Raw genomic sequence first — 18,682 nt, 5'->3', positions numbered from 1 at the left:
TCAAAAGGAGACTAGGGTACTATAAGGATCTATCATAGATCTACTTCAGATAGTCCTTAGAGTCATGAACAGAAATTGTGACTTGTTGTTAATTTAATCCTAGTTGGGAAGTTCAGATACATATGGGTAGGTATAAGATCTTGGCTCTACTTGGCAAATAGGGAACCTGATTTCCCAAATCAAACTGGATCCCTGGGCTCTCCATCAAGTTCTCCTGACTCTAAAAGTTGATCTCAGAATCTGCAGATGATCTGGGAATGGTTTCAACTTGAAGGTGCCTTTGTCTTAGACACAGAGGATGCTGTGGGTGCAGCCTGGTCCAATCTGTTAGAGACACACAACCAGAAAGAAGAACTATGAACGGAAGTAACCCAAGACAGTGCTTTTGAAACATCAGGATAAAGGAGAGATATTAAAAACAGTCTCAAGTTACATGTTTCTGAGGAATGACTAACACTTTTATGGGAATATATAATCCTGTGGGTCAAGTACCCAATACACACTTTCAGAGGAATTAGAAATGTTTCATCTATAAAAAATAATCCAGAGAGGGAACTGAAAGCCACTCCACCTAGCCAAAACTATAAAAATAAGACCAATGAGTAGAAGTTATAGACAGAAAGATTTCAGACATTTAAAATAAAATGTTTTAACAATTGAAAAATAGAACAGGTTACCTTTGGAGCATATATAATAATATGATTAACAGAATAGTTTTGAGGGTCAGAAATCCATGGACTTGATTCCTAAAGTCTAACATGTACTAGTTGTGTTACTCAACTTTTGGGGGTCTCTGTTTTCTCACCTGAAGACTATGGATAATAACAGTGCATACTTCCCAGAAATAATGAAGGATTAATGAGATAAAGCATATAAAGCACTTAAGAATCTGACACTTTAAGAAGATTTGATAAATGAAAGCTATTAGTGTTACTGCTTTTGTGTTAATAACTGGTATAAAGTAGAAGTTTGCAACTACAAATGGAGGACACAGATAGCTTTTACATCATATAACCACATAATGTTTGTTTCTAAGCAAATGTATATCAAGCAAACAATAACTTTAAGGTGACAGCCCAAAAGAAAGGAAGTTAATTGTGTCCGCTGGCAAGAGAATACTCAAAATGAGTAAGTCTGTTTACTGCACCCCTCCATCCTGCCCGTGTGATGTGGAACTATATAGCCCAGCACAATAAAGCAGACAGATCAATAAAGTTTAAACAGGAATTCCCACATGAGGTAATGCAGGGGGAAAAATCCCCATCAAATTGGATTATGACATAAAAGGTCTCTGTGTGCAGGTTGAAAATATATGTAAGTGATTTTATATGACCTGAAGCAGAAGGCCAATGGCTAGTGATTACATAAATAATGGAGCAGGAAGACAGCAACAATATTTAAGGCTACTCAAGACAATGAGTAAGCACAAAGCTGCCATTTGAGAGTGTCTAACCCAGTTCTATAAGGAATTAGCTAATATTCTGATGTAGTCGAAACACTTGACAAAACTGCTTTCAGAAAGACAAACACAACTATCTCAACTGGAGAATTCAAGCTAAACCCTGTCTGGAATGAAATAAGAACTTCTAACACATTTAGGTCTATTATTTGGTTTCCGAAGATTGTCTTTATTAGATAGGTATCAAAAGGACGCTTCCTGGATTAGCATAGGAGAGGAAGGACTAATAAATTTAGATCTTTTCACTGTTGGCATAAAAACTCAAAAGCAAACTAATGTTAAGATGATCTTGTGACAGAATGCAGATCCTTCAAGGAAAATTGCACTTGACCGTATTCAGAGTGTGAAAAGCCCCATTCCAATAATAGCCTCTTTATCCAATTGTTGGTTCCAACTAAAGGAACTCCCAATCCTAGACTGAACTGATGAGCTCAGGTTAAGCAGTCCACATGGAGCCTTTTGCTTTTGAAATGGCTATGCTGTTACCAAGAAGCAGAGAAGCAAGTGCCTCTGCTCTACTCCCGCCGCAGACCTTCTCACCTAGACTCACGGCAGGGCCAGGGTATCTCCCTACCAGGTTCCTGCTGTTTCAGCTCCTAATGGCCTTCCTCAGTGCCCATTCTGTCTGCTTGACTTTGAGCTGACACAGCAAATGCGCATGCAGAGGTCTGCAGCATAGCGGAAGTCAGAGAGTTGAAACAAAGAAGGCTCCTGATATTTATTTATTTGTTTGTCTGTAATTCTCTCCATCCACTGATGGTCAAGGATTTCAGTGGCTGGAACCAGGGAAAAGCATTGGAAGAAATGAATTTTCAATATCCTCAGAGATCACAGGGCACTGGATAATAAGCAGCAAGTCTTTGTGAAGAACGAATCCTGTCTAAAAGAGGGCTACTGGGTTTCTGCAAAGCACAGCTCAAGACAGGTAGGAAAGCCTAATCAGAATATTACCCCTGGACTCCAGTAAACTGAAACCATTGTTGATTCTGTTCCAATTGACTATGTCATCAGCACACTTCAGAGTGCTATTGGGACCATTTTCTAAGAGGTCAAAGGTTATGTCCAAAGAAATGAATGCATAAAAAAGGATTCCAGAAGTCACCTTGTGAAGTTGAAGACTTGGTGAAAGCCAGGTAATAGAATTCAGGCTACTAAAAGGATTAACTTTCGTCAGGAAATTTTGATTCAACATGGATGACAACATTGAAACTAATGATTTTTTTTGCATAGAAACATAATGTAAACAGGGTTTGATACTTATTTTTCCAGAAATTATCTGAAGTAGCAGAAGCTGTCATATGTTTCTGGTTTCTTCTAGAATGAAATTCTGTCTTCTTGGCCTGATACACAAGGGCATTTATAATCAAGTCCCTCATGACCCTTTAAGCTGCATCTTTTCACTGCAACTTCCAAATCTTTTACCCCAGCCAGATATAAGTACTTCTTTTGTATTCATTGATTCACTTATTGATTCATACACTCATTCATTTATTCAATATACACAGAGAATCTCATTTATTTACCTAAACGAGCTTGTAAGAGGGGTAGAGTGTTATCATTTTGCTTACAGCGGGGATGTGGCTCCTCTGCTACATCAGCTTAACTGCAGAAGGACATGGAGATTCCACAAAGTACATAAAAAATTCAAGGGATTTTTGCTGTGGAATTGACTTGGTCTGATTTTTACTTTGGAAAGATAACTTTAGGGGCATTAGAGTGGGTGGGGTGTGGTAGGGGAAGTGATAGTGGACACAGAGGATATTGTAATAATCCAAGCAAGGAAAACAACCACACCATAAATTAATCCCATGATGATGGGGAAACATGGGCTCAGTTTGAAAGACATTTAGGGGGTAAAGTAATGGAGGGCTAGATGACTGATCAAACAGTCAGGGAAGTGAGGGAGAGGGAAGTTCTGAGAGGAGAAGTAGGTCAAGTGATTGGATAACAGTGATGCCATGAACTGAAAAGGGAAGTGTAGGAAAAGCAGGTTTTCCTGGGAGAAAATAAATCCTTTCATGCCTTCTAGTTTAAGTACCATGTGACATCTAAGCTGGGATGCCATCAGGCTGTTTAACACATGAATCTGGGCTTATCTGAGGGGAAACATCAAAAATGAATTAATAGAAAGTTTTTATTTTGTTCTGTTTCTATCCTGCCCTTTTACTTTCACCTGAATGATCAAAGACTCTAAGTGCTAATATCTTTTTAACACCAACTTATACGTATTTGTGAGATAATAAAACACCAACAACTGTTCGGTGAGTCAATTGGTACAGTCTTCTTGGCGGGGCTGCTGAGCAGAATGAGTCTCAGTTAACAGTGTATCCACCCACGTAGTAGATTTATTTTTAAGCCATAAGGGTTTGCAACTCCTCCCATCATAGAGTAGAATCTACCCCTAGAAGCTGGAATTGGCCATAGAACTTGTTTTGGCAACTTAGAGAACATGCTACAAACAAGGACTGAAAAGTATTTTCAGTACCACATTGGCGTTTGCCCTGTCACTGCTGGGAAAACTTCCACTACCATGTGAACAAGCTCAAGCCAGTTTCCTACAGGAAGAATGACAATGTTGAGAGAAGCCCCAGCCACCAAGTCACCTCACCCATCTCAGCTCTGCCACTACTGACAGCTGGGCTCAGGTCATTCTTTGTTGTGCAGGGCTGTCCTTTGCACTGTAAGGTGTTCAGCAGAAATTCTAGCCTCTACCCAACTAGACGCAGTTAGCACCATTCCACCACCTGTTGTATTTGCCAAAAATATTTCCAGACATTGCTAAATGTCCCCTGGGGGCCAAAGTCACTACCCTTTGACTAGACTAATCACCACTTGTCTAGACGAGACTAATCATCCTTTGGATATATTCAAGACACAGTTTTTTATAATAACAGTAAGCAATGTTTATTATATGCTTATATATTATGTCATATGTACTGGGTAAATATTTTACATGGATTATGTCATTTAATCCTTCCCATAGGCAGAAGAAGTAGATATTATTAATAATTGTATTTTACAGTTTAGGCAATTGAAGTAAAGAAAGGTTAAATATTATCCCCCAGTTCACCCAGGTAGTCAGTAATGAACAAGGGATTTAACTCAGGCAGGCTCTTCCTGGTATGACTGCTTAACAACCATTTGGAGCCAAGCCATTCAACTCTGACTTTTCATTAGGTAGTAAAACAGGTTATAAAAGAATATGTATACTGTGATGCTATTTTACTTTTTAGAATGAGGAGTACTGTAAGTAGGCATAAAGAAAGCCTGCAAGGACATACACCAAAATGTGAATCATGGTTATCACCATCTGGGTGCTGGAATTACTTTTACTCTTTCTGTGACTCTAAATTAAAAAATAAACATCTACCTCTCTTCAAGGAAGTGCAGAGTGAATGGAAAAGACTAACACGTGTATATAATAACTATAAAGCAAGAACCAAAAGGACTTCCCTGATGGTCCAGTGCTTAAGAGTTCATCTTCCAATGCAGGGGATGCAGGTTTTATATCTGCACAGGGAACTAAGATCCCATGGGCTGCAGGGCAACTGAGCTCTCTGGCTGCAACGACTGATCCCACGTGCCAAAGCTAGAGAGTCCGTGTGCCACAAACTGTAGAGCCCACACACTCTGGAATTCATGCATCACAGCTAGAGAGAAGCCTGTGTGCCAGAACAGAGAGACCATGTGCCACAACAAGAGATCCTGCATGCCTCAACTAAGACCCAACACAGCCACACAAATAAAAACAAATAAATGTGCACACTTAAAAGAAAAAACAGGGGAACAACAACAAAAGAACAAAAATGAAATGAGCACTTAAGAAGAGAATAAAACAAGAACATTAAATACAGAATGATTGTTTCTGATTGGGAGCATCTGAGAAGGTTCAGGAAGATTTTAGAAAGTTCTACATGAGAGGGGCATGTGACACAAAAGGTTGAACACACGGAGAAGAAACGCACAGGGCATGCTTGTGGAAATGCAGGAAGTCTTACGCAGCTTGAGCAGGCAGGAGATAAGCTGAGGAAGAAGTTTGGGGCCTAACACTGAAGATATTGAGTTCCAGAATGAGGCAGCTGGATTTCATGGTGAGCTCCTGAAGACAGTTGAGGAATGGGGTGACATAACTAGAGATGAATTATATATACAACAGATCAGACATGAGCACTTACAATGAATTAGAGGGAGCGGAGATAAGAGGCCAATTAAGATGTGAGTGAAAAAGTATATGCAAAAATAATGATAGCTCTAATTAGGACAACAATAAAAACAGAAGCAAGGCAAGGAGCACTATGTAAAGCAGAGAAAAGAAGTTCATCAACATCAGCATTTAAGGGAAGACAAGAGTAAGAAAAGCTAGAAAAGCAGGCTGAAAATAAGAAACCGCAGAGACAAAAGGACAAACCAGGGAAGGACAGGAAAGGAAGCCACGAGAGGAGACAAAGTAAATTCACAGTGACAGTAGGGTTTGAGTGAAATCGATTGACAAAGAGAAGGCTAAAGGGTCCAGGAAAGTGGTAACAGATGGATGGACAACTGCAGAGACAGTGAGATGAAAGGTTGAGGCTGTGCTCACACAGGTGTTTCAGAATTTCACATTTTAGAAGTGCAATTGGTCTAATTTGTCGAGAATCAATCAATAACACCATTAATAAGCATCAGTTTGGACCAATTTTGACTCATAAGGTTCTTATTGATTTAGTACTACCAATAGAGAAACAAGATCCATTGCGTGCTCTCTCTTCATTCTGAGATCCTCCTCTACCCCACTCCACCAAATTTCAAAGTATTCTCACAGCACCCTCCATCTCTGACACTACCCTTTCACATTTGTTTCCTCTTGAACCTTCCAGAAAACGAACACCTACTCAATCGGAATATCTTCCTCATACATATCAGGATATCAAAAATGAGACCCAAGTCTTGGAGAGCTCAAATACACGTAGTTTTCATTGCTTTTCTGTCTTAAAAATTCATGACTTGACTGTGTTTAAAATACAACCTAATCTGTGACTTTCTTCCACCTTGCAGAGTAGACATGAATTCTCTCAGTACATAAGTCTTTTGCCTGAAAAGGATTCAAATCAATTTGGAAATCATAGAATTTCTGTAATTTCCTGAAATCTTTAAGAAGCTCTTATTTTGGTTGTTTGGGTGTGATAAACTCAAAGGCAAACTGATCTCACTATCTTGTTTCTTAAAATAATCAAGACTCTTATGAGAAGCATCACTTTTTAACATATATACATGTGTGCTATGCTAAGTCTCTTCAGTACTGTCTGACTCTTTGTGACCCTATGGACAGTAGCCTGCCAGGTTCCTCTGTCTATGGGATTCTCCAGGAAAGAATACTGTAGTGGGCTGCCATTTCCTTCTCCAGGGATATTCCCAAGCCAGATATCAAACCATGTCTCTTATATCTTAATCAAGACTCTTATTAGAAGCATCACTTTTTAATATATATACACATAAATATGTACATATATACATATGGTTATTTTTTAATACAAAAATTGAGGTTTATATAAATAATACCCATCACTTGAGAAAAAGTACGCCATGGTCATTAAGATCTCCAACTTTGGAGCCAACCCACTAGAGTTTAAATCTTAGCTCTATCACTAAGTGTTTATGTGTCTTAGAAGTCCTTCAGCCTCTCTCTGTTTTATTTTCTCAACTATAAATGGATATCATGACATTTGAATGAAATAACACATGCAACCCAGAATAGTAACTTGCATATGGTAAACAATATATATATTTTAGCTAATATTAATAATTTTTTTCTTCCACTTGCAAAAGGATACAGGATATCACTCCAGCTGAATAAACATAAAACCACATTTTTCAAAGAAGCAAAATGGCATATTCCAATATGTTTAGTGTTCCATAATTTATTCAAGGCCCCATTGATAAGTATTCAGATGTGTTTCCATATTTTATCTACTAAATGCTATATTTTTGCACGTACATATCCTTAAAAATGCATGCCCTTGTCTCCTTAGAATATCTTCTCCAAAGTCAGATTACTGAATGACAAGGAGTGTACATTTTCGGTCTTGAGAATATTTACAAATTAAGTTCTAAAACTGTTGTAGTCATTCACACAACCATCACCAGCGTACAAAGTGTTTTCACACACACACACACGCACACACACACACATACACTTGCCACCACTGAATAAAAACAATATTTAAAAGTTTTACCAGTCTGATGGCTTCAAAATTGTCTCTTGTCTTGATTTTTACTTGCTTTTCTCCATCAACTAGTGAAACTGAACTTCCCTTGATACAGTTTTTGGCCATTTGCATTGTGTCTTTTAGGACTTTCTTCTTTGTACCCTTTGCTCGTTTTACTATTGTCTATTTCTTATCATTTTGTAGTGCTCTTTATCTGTATGCTTATTAATCCACTGTATGCCATATGTACTACTAGTATTTTCCTGTCATTCAAGGTTTTATCATCCAAGTACTAAAGAAGAGCGACTCTTTAGACAGTGGTTCAGAATCAAAATCTTTCTCGGCCTCTGAGGATTTGTGGCTACTGAAGTATGAGCATTCAATGCAAATGCATTAGGAGATATGCATGCTTCCTATCATAAAATCAATGCTTCTAAGAATCTCCCTGAAGTGAGATAGTACCACATCAATCTTCGTTCTTTAAGAAGTATAAACTTTTTCCTGAAAAGGGATACCCGGTTCATTCATTGTCTCATCATGAGCCCCATTTCTCCAGGACAGCCTTGCATCCCAAAGCACTGTGTTCTCTGTTGCTTTATAGGAATATAGCAGATTCAGTAAAGAGTGTGTACCCCAGAGGTTCTAGAATCCCTGTAGTTTTCCATTAGCTTAGGGTAGGCCTGGTGCGTCTTACCTCAGACACTCACTAGATCAAGGACCATGCTATCTCATGTCTATTTATTTTGTCTTTTCAATGAAATGGTAAGCTGAGTTGTCATTTTTCACTTTGCTTTTCAGGAGCCCTGATGTTTTCTTGGACACAGAACAAGGCTATTTGGCACTTCTCCCTGTGAGTAATGATCTATTTATGGACCTGTTTCTCTGGCCCATTTCTCCCGACACAGTTCTCAAGAAACAGAGAAAGAATGAGTGAAACTGGGCCAAATGGCTTCCCGAGCAAGAAAGTGGCAAAGAAGATGAAGGAGCAGGTGATTCAGTCAGTCAGTCAACAGATATTAACTAAGTCTCCTCCATGGAACAGCCTGGGTGCCCCCCTACCAAGACTCACCTAAGCTTCAGGAAAGACTCACTTCCTAAAGATCTTAGTAACATCTTAGTCAAAATCGGGAGCCTTAGAAAAAGAAACACACAAGAGTCATTAAAAGTAGTGAGAAGAAAAACAAGTGGCGGGGCTGCTCCAAGATAGTACAACCTTCAAGACAAACTCCAGTGCAGATGTATTTGGAGACAGAATTAGCATACAGCATGACCAAGGTAAAGCATTCACCTGCAATGCAGGAGACACGGGTTTGATTCCTGGGTCTGGAAGACCCCACCGGAGTAGGAAATGGCAACCCACTCCAGTATTCTTGCCTGGAAATCCCACGGACAGAGGAACCTGGCAGGCTACAGTCCATGGGGTTGCAAAGAGTCAGACACGACTGGGAGCAGGCACATGCATGACCATTATAAACATATATTTTTTTAAAAGCACAAGTACTGGACATTGAACGGTGAGGAAATCCCATGATTCAGACTTGACAGCAGCTTTGTGTTGGCTATAATCTACAAGGGCGATTAAAAAGGAATGGAGAGAGAAACTGAAGTTGATGCCATCATAGGAGTAAGTGGAGACTGATGAGCCTGATGAAGGACAGGAAAGGTGTGTTCCTGATACAAACCACAAATGGACCCCATGGCTAGGCAGAGCAGGATGGAAGACAAATATCCACACACTGCCCAAAAGACAACTTGATTGGCCCAGTGCTCAGATACATGCTTAGCCTTCTCTTTGTGATGTCATTTCTCAAAGAAATGGAGGAGTTCATTAAGTGAACTCTGTAACTTATTCTGATCAACAGTGATGCACAGCAAGGGAAATAGCCTCAAAAGAGGAACATGAGAGTTCACCATCGCCAAGACTATTTTAAGGATCCCAAAGAAGAGAGGAGCAGAATCCCTTAATCTGAAACTCTAGAAATGGTTTAAAGGACTAAGGCAATGGCACCCCACTCCAGTACTCTTGCCTGGAAAATCCCATGGACAGAGGAGCCTGGTAGGCTGCAGTCCATGGGGTCGCTAAGGGTCAGACACAACTGAGCGACTTCACTTTCACTTTTCCCTTTCCTGCATTGGAGAAGGAAATGGTAACCCACTCCAGTGTTCTTGCCTGGAGAATCCCAGGGACGGCAGAGCCTGGTGGGCTGCCGTCTATGGGGTCGCACAGAGTCGGACACGACTGAAGCGACTTAGCAGCAGCGTACCTATGTGAGAGAAGAAGAGTCTCAAGAGTAAGGATATGACTCAGAAAACTATAAATCATTTTGCTTGGGAAAGAAAGGTGAGTTATCACCATCTAGAGACACCAGGGTGACTACCCAAATTTTCAAGAAGCTCCGTTTTGAAGATCATATATGAAAAGGGATGCATATGTAAGATAAACACATTAAAATAAAATAATTACAAGGATTTGTAAGAAAGTAACAGCAAGGATAAACTAAGGGAACTAAGGGTTGAAAAAATTAGGGAAGAAAATGGGGGTGGGATATTGGCTTTGGTAAGAATAAGAGAGGGCTTCCCAGGTGGCGGAGTGGTAAAGAATTTGCCTACCAATGCAGGAGATCAATGCAGGAGATACAGGTTTGATCCCTGGGTTGGGAAGATCCCCTGGAGGAGGAAATGGCAATGTATTCCAGCATTCTTGCCTGAAAAAAAGTCCATGGACAGAAGAGCCTGGTTGGCAACAGTCCATGGGTTCGCAAAGAGTAGGGCACAACTGAGCAACTGAGCACACAATAATAAGAGAGTTGACGAATGTGGGTGGATAATAGAAAAGACAAAAAATACAACTCGGTTCTTCTGCTGCCCCGGGTGGGGGTAGGCACTTCAAAGTTGTCTGGGGGAGGGCTGGGAGTCATATGTCAGGAATCAGCAGCAGGGGTTGTATAACACAAGCAAGGAAGTAGGTAGAAGGAAATGTGTGAAAAGCAGCAGAGAAAAGGGGCAGAGGACCAGGAAAAGGTCAAAGGAGAAACTTTCCTGGTTGAAGTCCATATGGAGCAACTGATTAGGTGAAGTCTGTGTGTAGCAGGCCATCAATATTGTGCATGTATAAACACCAACATGCTTAAGAATATATATGCTAGGTATTGTAGGAGTAAACCAGTGTTGTAAGAGCTGTGATTCTTCATTCATTTTTAACTTGTCAGAATCTGATGGGTGCTGCTGCTATTTCATCCAAGAATAAGGATAAGAGAAGGCAACTGACATTTATTGAGAATGAACAATATGCCAGAAGATTTACAGACAGCTCAGATACTCCTTCGGAGAAGGCAATGGCAACCCACTCCAGTACTCTTGCCTGGAAAATCCCACGGACGGAGGAGCCTGGTAGGCTGCAGTCCATGGGGTCACGAAGAGTCGGACACGAATGAGCGACTTCACTTTCACTTTTCACTTTCATGCCTTGGAGAAGGAAATGGCAACCCACTCCAGTGTTCTTGCCTGGAGAATCCCAGGGACGGGGGAGCCTGGTGGCTGCCGTCTATGGGGTCACACAGAGTCGGACACAACTGACACAATTTAGCAGCAGCAGCAGCAGATACCCCTTACAGTAATCATATGAAGTAGGTATTATTAGCCCATTTTTAGATGAGGAAATTGAAGGTTAGGGAGGTTAAATATTTTGCCCATGTCAAAGTCAGGAAAGCAGAAGTGAAAATCATCTACTAGACCCCAGATTCCATGTTCCACTCATTACTATACTATGTCTCTGGGGGTGGTACAAAGATACCATACTTTTTAAGAATCAAGCAGCATAATCACTTACCACATACACAGCTTTGGGGCAAGTCTTTTATCTGACCCTATCTTGCTAAAATATGCTTCTTAAGAGCATCATTTGGAATCTCTAACCCAGTACATTTTTTGGTTCATCCTTTCTCTTCCCAACATCCAACTAAGTTGCTCCATTAGACAACAGCTTCCAGCTCTCAGCTCAGGGTAATCTCATTCTTTCACAACTCTTTTGGTTCACTTATTCACTTACTCTTCTATTTATTCACCCATTCATCAAATAGGTACTGTGTACTCAAACATGTCTACTTACGGAAGAAAAGGAATGTGTTAAGTTTTAGCTGTTGCCAGTCATCAAAACCTCAATCAGCCTGTCCAGGTCTTACCTATTCACCCAGTTGAATTTTCCTGGTGATTTTCATCAAAACAATTTTGGTTTCTCTAGCTCTATAGCAGTAGAGGCCACATAACCCTTACTTTGTTACTGAACCTGACTCTTTCAAATCACACAGCCTTATCTAGTTAGTAAAGCTTCTGCTTCACATCTTAGGTTCATGTGAAATAGCCAATTCCTTCTGAATCAGCTCAGACTGCTCTTCCCTTATCCTCTCCATTTTTCTTTTCTGCAAGTAGCTCCTCCCTCTAGCCACCTACTTTTTTAAAATCAAGGATGAGAACCTTTTCAGTTCCTCTGGATAATCTCAGACACACTGCATTTTAAAATGGGAACATAGTAAACATAAAGCTTAATAGTTTTAGGGAAGTAATTTGGGGCTAAACTAGGTGAAGTGATTCCCTGTATGAATGCCAAATGTGTACTCTGTTTACAATAAAACACTTCTGAGTCATACCAAAGAGAAACACATCTGATCTTAGGATGATTTATATCCTCAGCCAGCACATGTATTTCCATCTAATTCATACTACCTGCTTTGATTTTCAATTGCCAAATGAATAGGAAAAATTGAGCCTGGCATCCTGGGAAGAGTTACTTCATTTCCCTTCATTACCAATAAAATCATGGCTGATGGAGCTGAATTAGAAATAATGTATTAATAAATCAACACTTTTTACAAAATTTTTGAATGTACCTTCTCATAAATTACGCCAAAACAATTCTTTATGAGTTATATTTGTTCTTATTTAAAGCAATTAAATCTAGAGAGATTAAGAAAACTCAGGTTATAGAGCAAGTAAAGCCATGTAGTCAAGGTTAAAAACTCAGAACTTTTGATTGAAATCTCATACTTTCTGCCACATTCCACCATTTCCAAATGATCTTTACATCGCCTCTCAGGCGCTGGGGGTGGGATGGGCTGCAAAGCTGACTGGGGAAGGGAGTGGGAGTCATGCAGTAAAGACTGCAGCAGGGATGTCTCTAATGGGAAAGATGGTAGACAAGACAACTGAAATGGAAAGGTAGCTCTGGAGAAGAGGAGTCGCAGCCTGGGAAACTGTCAGAGGAGAAAGTATCCTGGGTGAAATCCATACGGAAGAACTGTTAAGGTGAAGTTCATGTCTCATCTAAAATAATGTAATGATTATTCTTTTTAACTCACATTTTAACAATATTTAAATCAGTTTGATTTATAAAATATTACCTGGGAAATTATAATTTTATAAAACTCTTTTTGGTCAAAATTTTAATCACTGAAGTTACAACCATTTCCTAAACTCAAATCAAGAAATCATTCATTCATTAATTCACTTTGGCTGCCTGGGTCTTAGTTATGGCATGTGGGATCTAATTCCCTGACCAGAGATCAAACCCAGGTTCCCTGCACCCAGGAGTGCAGAGACTTAGCCAATGGACTACCAGGGAATTTCCAAGATAGAATTATTTTGAAGGAAAAGAAAAGTTTTCATTTCTTCCTGTGGTTCTGGATGTTCAGAAACAAGTTTACTTGAAAGCTGAATCTACCTTAAAGGTAACATTATTTTTAGGAGAATTCCATGGACAGAGGAGCCTGACGGGCTATAGTCCATAGGGCCACAAAAAGTCAGACACAACTGAAGTGACTTTGCACAAACACACACACAGAGTGGATCTAACATCAGGGAAACAAAAATGAGGAAAATTTTTGTTGTTCAGTCGCTAAGTCATGCCCGACTCTTTGCAACCTCATGAACTACAGCATGCCAGGCTTCCCTGTCCTTCACTATCACCTGAAGTTTGCTCAAACTCATGTCCATTGAGTCAGTGATGCCATCCAACCATCTCATCCTCTGTCATCCCCTTCTTCTCCTGCCCTCAATCTTTCCCAGCATCAGGGTCTTTTGCAATGAGTCAACTCTTCACACCAGGTGGCCAAAGTATTGGAACTTCATCAGTCCTTCCAATGAATATTCAGAGTTGACTTCCTTTAGGATTGACTGGTTTAATCTCCTTTCTGTCCAAGGGACTCTCAAGAATCTTCTCCAGCAGCACAGTTCGAAAGCATCAATTCTTTGGCACTCATAAAACCTTGGTAAGTAGATATTTTTTGTTGTTGTTATTGAAGGATGTGTTGGGCCATAAAAAAATGCCTAGACAGAAAGTAATTGGGGTGGCCCAAAATGCTTTGTGGGGGAACAATAGGAAACATAAGCCCTGGTCTTATGAATTGTCCCCTTGGATTCACTAACAACAAAGAATCTTGAATTCAAGGAAAAGGCAGAGGAACAGAGACTTATTGCAAAGGCAAGATCTGAGAGGAAGAGAGGGGAAAGATCCCCTCTTGGTGAAAAACTGGGAAATTTTCTCTGCCAGATGCCCTGTTAGAAAAGGTACCAGTGATGTGATAAATTCTGATTTATTCTCCAGTGACTTCATCCTTCTTGTAACACAAGGCAATCAGTTCACCCAGTTCTGAATGTTTAGATTTCTCCTCTTTCAGTTTTTTTCCTATAAATTCTATTTTCTCCATGTATAAAGGTATAGATTTTAGGTTTTTATAATTGGCCTCAAGACTGACTTGTGCTGATGACTCATAAAGAACAACATCCTGTAAGAGTGACTGCAGCCCATTCTCTTCTACAGAGTTAAACTTTCCAAGGATGTTACATTTCCTTTCAATTAGTTTTGGTGAGTTTCTTCTATATAGTTGATATTTAAGTGAGTGAAAACTTCTGCTCAAAGCAAAAGAATTATAAAAAAAAAAAAAATCCAACAATGGTTCTCTAAGGAAATCCACTGAGATCAGGACCTGGGTTGGAGTGTTCAGGCAAGGCTGTCGCACCATTTACAGCTTCTCCAGGAGAACTCCAGGACAAATCTGGGGCAATCCTGTCCTCCACGGAGCTGCCTCTGGCTGCTGTACCCCAGATCACACAAATGAAACAAACCATGTAGAACACTTGTCAGCGTTGCACCCAGAACCAAATTCACTAGTCAGAAGTAACCTCACATTTAAAGATCCCAAGATAACAAGACTTCCTATACAAATGTACATTTGTTCAATAATGGGTCACATATAGAGGCAAGAAGGTACACATACTAAATGTTTGCAGTTTTCTAAACTTATTTTCCTGATAGGTATATGATGTGTGGTCCAGCTTGCTCATTTTGTTGGAGCATTACACAAATGACCTTCTATGTAAAATCAAGCTGGATTTCTTGGGCATGATTTAATTCCATCTTCTTCCACATGAGCTCTATCCCTTAGCCTGGCCATGGCCCCATGCAGCTAAAGAGAGGCAGAATTTGGCTCAATCTGTTTAATGTTGCAAGTTGTCTACAGTGAAATGATCTCTTTCCTGCAGAAGTAAGCTCAATGGCATGTGCTCCCCGTGTCTGAAAAGTCAGTGGTAGAAACTGTGATGCCTTCACCTTATTCAGAGCAATCCTCTGCAACCACCCCCAGACTTGGGCCTCACTTTCCACTAACATTCCCAGATCTGCCCAGGTGTGGGTTTCTGGGACCATCTCACATTTTTAGATGTCATTATCACTCTCCTGCCTTTTGGACTGGGTGATTTCTACTGGTTTCTTAGATTCACTCTCAAGATGCTAATTATTCTTTATATTTTAATTCATTTATTTAATAAATTTCAATTAAATTTATAGTGTCACAGGCACTCCTGGGGATATAAAAATAGAAAAAGCATAGAGAATCCCTCATCTTGTGGCACTTACATTCTAGTATGAGACAGACCACAAACAGATAAACAAGTAAACACATACAAAAAGCAAGGTGGTGATCAATACTAATGAAGAGATATAAAGCAGAATAAAGAGTTAGAGATGAATGGGCTGGGTATTCTAGACAAATCGACCAGGAAAGGCTTACTTGATGACATATGAGCAGGTGGATGAAGTAGAGAGAAAGCCTGCAAAGCAGGCATTCCCGACTGAGCTAACAGCAAGTGCAAAGATCCTGAGATGAAAAGTATGTTTGGGGGTTTGATGTGCATTAAGGTTACGTTCTCTGCCTCAGCTCTCAGGATCCTGGCCAACCACAGCTCATATCCGATCAGCTTCTATCCTGAGTACATCCATTATGGTCACCAACATGGGGAAGGAATGGAGCCCTGGTGCTAAAAAGCAAAGGCTGGACAGCTTCTCGTCATATGGTGTGAAACGGGAGACCCAAGCACTGAGTGAGTGACTGGATTCTTGCCATCCACACCTCAGGTTCTAAGAGTCTATGCAGCATTCAACATGTCTACATCTAGATAATCTAGCAGTACAACTAAGGAAAGTGAGACTTAAAATATGTAGTTAACCAAGAGTGAGAAATAATGTAGTCTTCATGTTTGGGAAAGGCATACATTTTCATCAGTCCTCAAGCATTTCCATGAAAGTAGAATAATGCAAAGAGGGCTGACACCTTTTTTTTAAGCAGGGCTTCAGTGTATGGACCAAATCCCTCCACTTTTCCACCTCTTGCTATTCTTCAGAATTCCACGGAAAGTAATATTCTGACAAAGACTTGACAACGTTAGGGAGTTACGGGCATAATGAGTCATATTTTCAATTCTTGGTTTAAGTCTTACTTTTTTTTTTTTATAAAAAAAGAGAGATTAAAATGTTATGTGACAACCAAAGCTTTTTATCTAAGTGGTTCTGAAGGCTATGTCAGTTACACATATCATAAATAATGAAAAATAGTAGCTACAATTTCCTTAGTCCTTATTATGTTCTAAACTCTATGTTCAAGCAAGTAATTTATTTATTCCTTACAAAATCTCTTTGAGGGCATACTTTTATTATTTCCATCTCACAGACGAGAGAGCTGAGATTTAGACAGACAAAGGGATTGGCCTGACATCACAACTTCGGTGAATGGCAGAGCTGGGACTAACACCCAGGTCCCTCTGACCTCATAGTCCAAGCTGTTAACCCACCACATGATGCTGCCTCCACAGCAGTGAAGGATAACTAGAGAATGCATGCTCCCATCAGGGAGAAAAATCATCAGTTAATAAAAGGAAGAACTCATACCTTGATTAAAGTTGGCAGGTAAAATGCGCTTATTTTGGAACTCATTCCTTAAAGTTCAAGATGGCAAGAAGCAAAACTAAAAGTTAAACCTCTGCTAAAATGTGTATAGAAGAACACTCTCTTTAGGTAATGTGGGCACCATCTCAGCATGGTCAAATTGCTGCCTAACTTCAAAGTGTTACTGAAATGGGAGACGATCAGGCTGTGGAAGAGGAAAAGATGAAGCTTAGGCAGGGGTTAGACAGGCAGGCAGGATGTGAGGATGGGGAGGCAGTATCTGCAGCAGCTTGAGAGTGACAATACTTACATAAAGCATGAGTTTCAATTTACTAGAGATTCACTGGTCAAGCTAGTGTTTGTGAAGTGAGTTCCTGCACTCCCTTTTCCAGATGTGAGGGTTGTTTTGCAGTCAGGTCTGATGTCACTTTGGCTACCTGATGCGAAGAGCCAACTCATTAGAAAAGACTCTGATGCTGGGAAAGATCGAAGGCAGGAGGATAAGGGGACGACAGAGGATGAAATGGTTGGATGGCATCACCGACTCAATGGACATGAGTTTTAGCAAGCTCCAGGAGATGGTGAAGGACAGAGAAGCCTGGTGTGCTGCAGTCCGTGGGGTTGCAAAGAGTTCGACATGACTAAGCAACTGAACAACAACAACTGATGTTGTCAGGTTTTAAGCACTGGCTTAATAGGCTACAAACCAGCCTGTCATCCCAGCCCCTCCAGTCCCTTAACTTCAATGGACCTCAGTATTCTCAACTGGAAAAGTTGAAAACAATTGAAATAGACTATGGCTCAGATGGTAAAGTGTCTGCCTACAATGCGGGAGACCCGGGTTCAATCCCTGGGTTGGGAAGATCTTCTGGAGAAGGAAATGGCAACCCACTCCAGTATTCTTGCCTGGAAAACCCCATGGACAGAGGAGCCTGGTAGGCTACACTCTCCATGGGGTCACAAAGAGTCAGACACGACTGAGTGACTTCACTTTCACTTTCATCCCTTCCAGCAATTCTGTGAATCAAGGAGAATTTATAGCTGCTGCCATTCATTAAGTTCAAATGAAGTCCCCTCATTATCTTATCTCTTGCTAGATAGACGGTGAGCTCCAGAAAATCACATAGTATATTTGGTGGCTCCCAGAAGGACCTCAGACAATATTTGCTCATTGACTGTACCTAAAAATTACATATGAGGACAGGTTTCCCAGGTGGTACTAGTGGTAAAAAAATCCACTTGCCAATGCAGGAGACATAAGAAACATGGGTTTGATCTCTGTGTCAGGGAAGATCCCCTGAGGGAGGGCATGCCCTCCAGAGGAGGGCATCAATCCAGTCTTCTTGCCTGAAGAATCCCACGGACAGAGGAGCCTGGTGGGATACAGTCCACAGGGTTGTAAAGAGTCGGACACAACTGAAGCTACTTGGCACACACAGGTGGCCAAAGGACCATAGGATAGGTCAGCTAAGCTCTATTTTAGGATGAAAAGCAGCATTTATCCCAGTCATACAACAGTAATATTTACCAAATGCTTATTAATCTAAAGAAAGTGCTTTCATTTGAAATTGTAACTAAAAGTAAATATAAAAGAATATGTAAAGTATAACTCCACCTTCTTTTTTTTAAAAAAAGAGTAACATATATAAATGTTATTGGACCAAAAATGGAGGAAAATACAATAAACAACTGACAGTGGTTTTCTGGGGAAGAGGTTGGGGCAGAAATATGACTGAGTTTTACTTTCTACACCATGCATTTCATTACATTTACATTTTGTATAAAATTGCAGTACATATATAATTGGTTTAGTTGTTTGATTCC

At 40.2% G+C, this 18,682-nt stretch overlaps 1 protein-coding gene across 6 annotated transcripts in view; it reads right to left on the bottom strand.

The window, feature by feature from the left end:
• Positions 1-18,682, bottom strand: part of PLPPR1 (phospholipid phosphatase related 1) — a 646,134-nt gene that overhangs the window by 256,679 nt on the left and 370,773 nt on the right. The gene's annotated exons all lie outside the window — the stretch shown is intronic.

Source organism: Giraffa tippelskirchi, chromosome 1 (assembly GCF_054371585.1).
Source record: "Giraffa tippelskirchi isolate mGirTip1 chromosome 1, T2T-mGirTip1v1.2.pri, whole genome shotgun sequence".
Lineage (NCBI taxonomy): Eukaryota > Metazoa > Chordata > Mammalia > Artiodactyla > Giraffidae > Giraffa > Giraffa tippelskirchi.
Note: the sequence above shows the minus strand (reverse complement) of the source record. Positions and strands in the feature narration are given on the sequence as shown.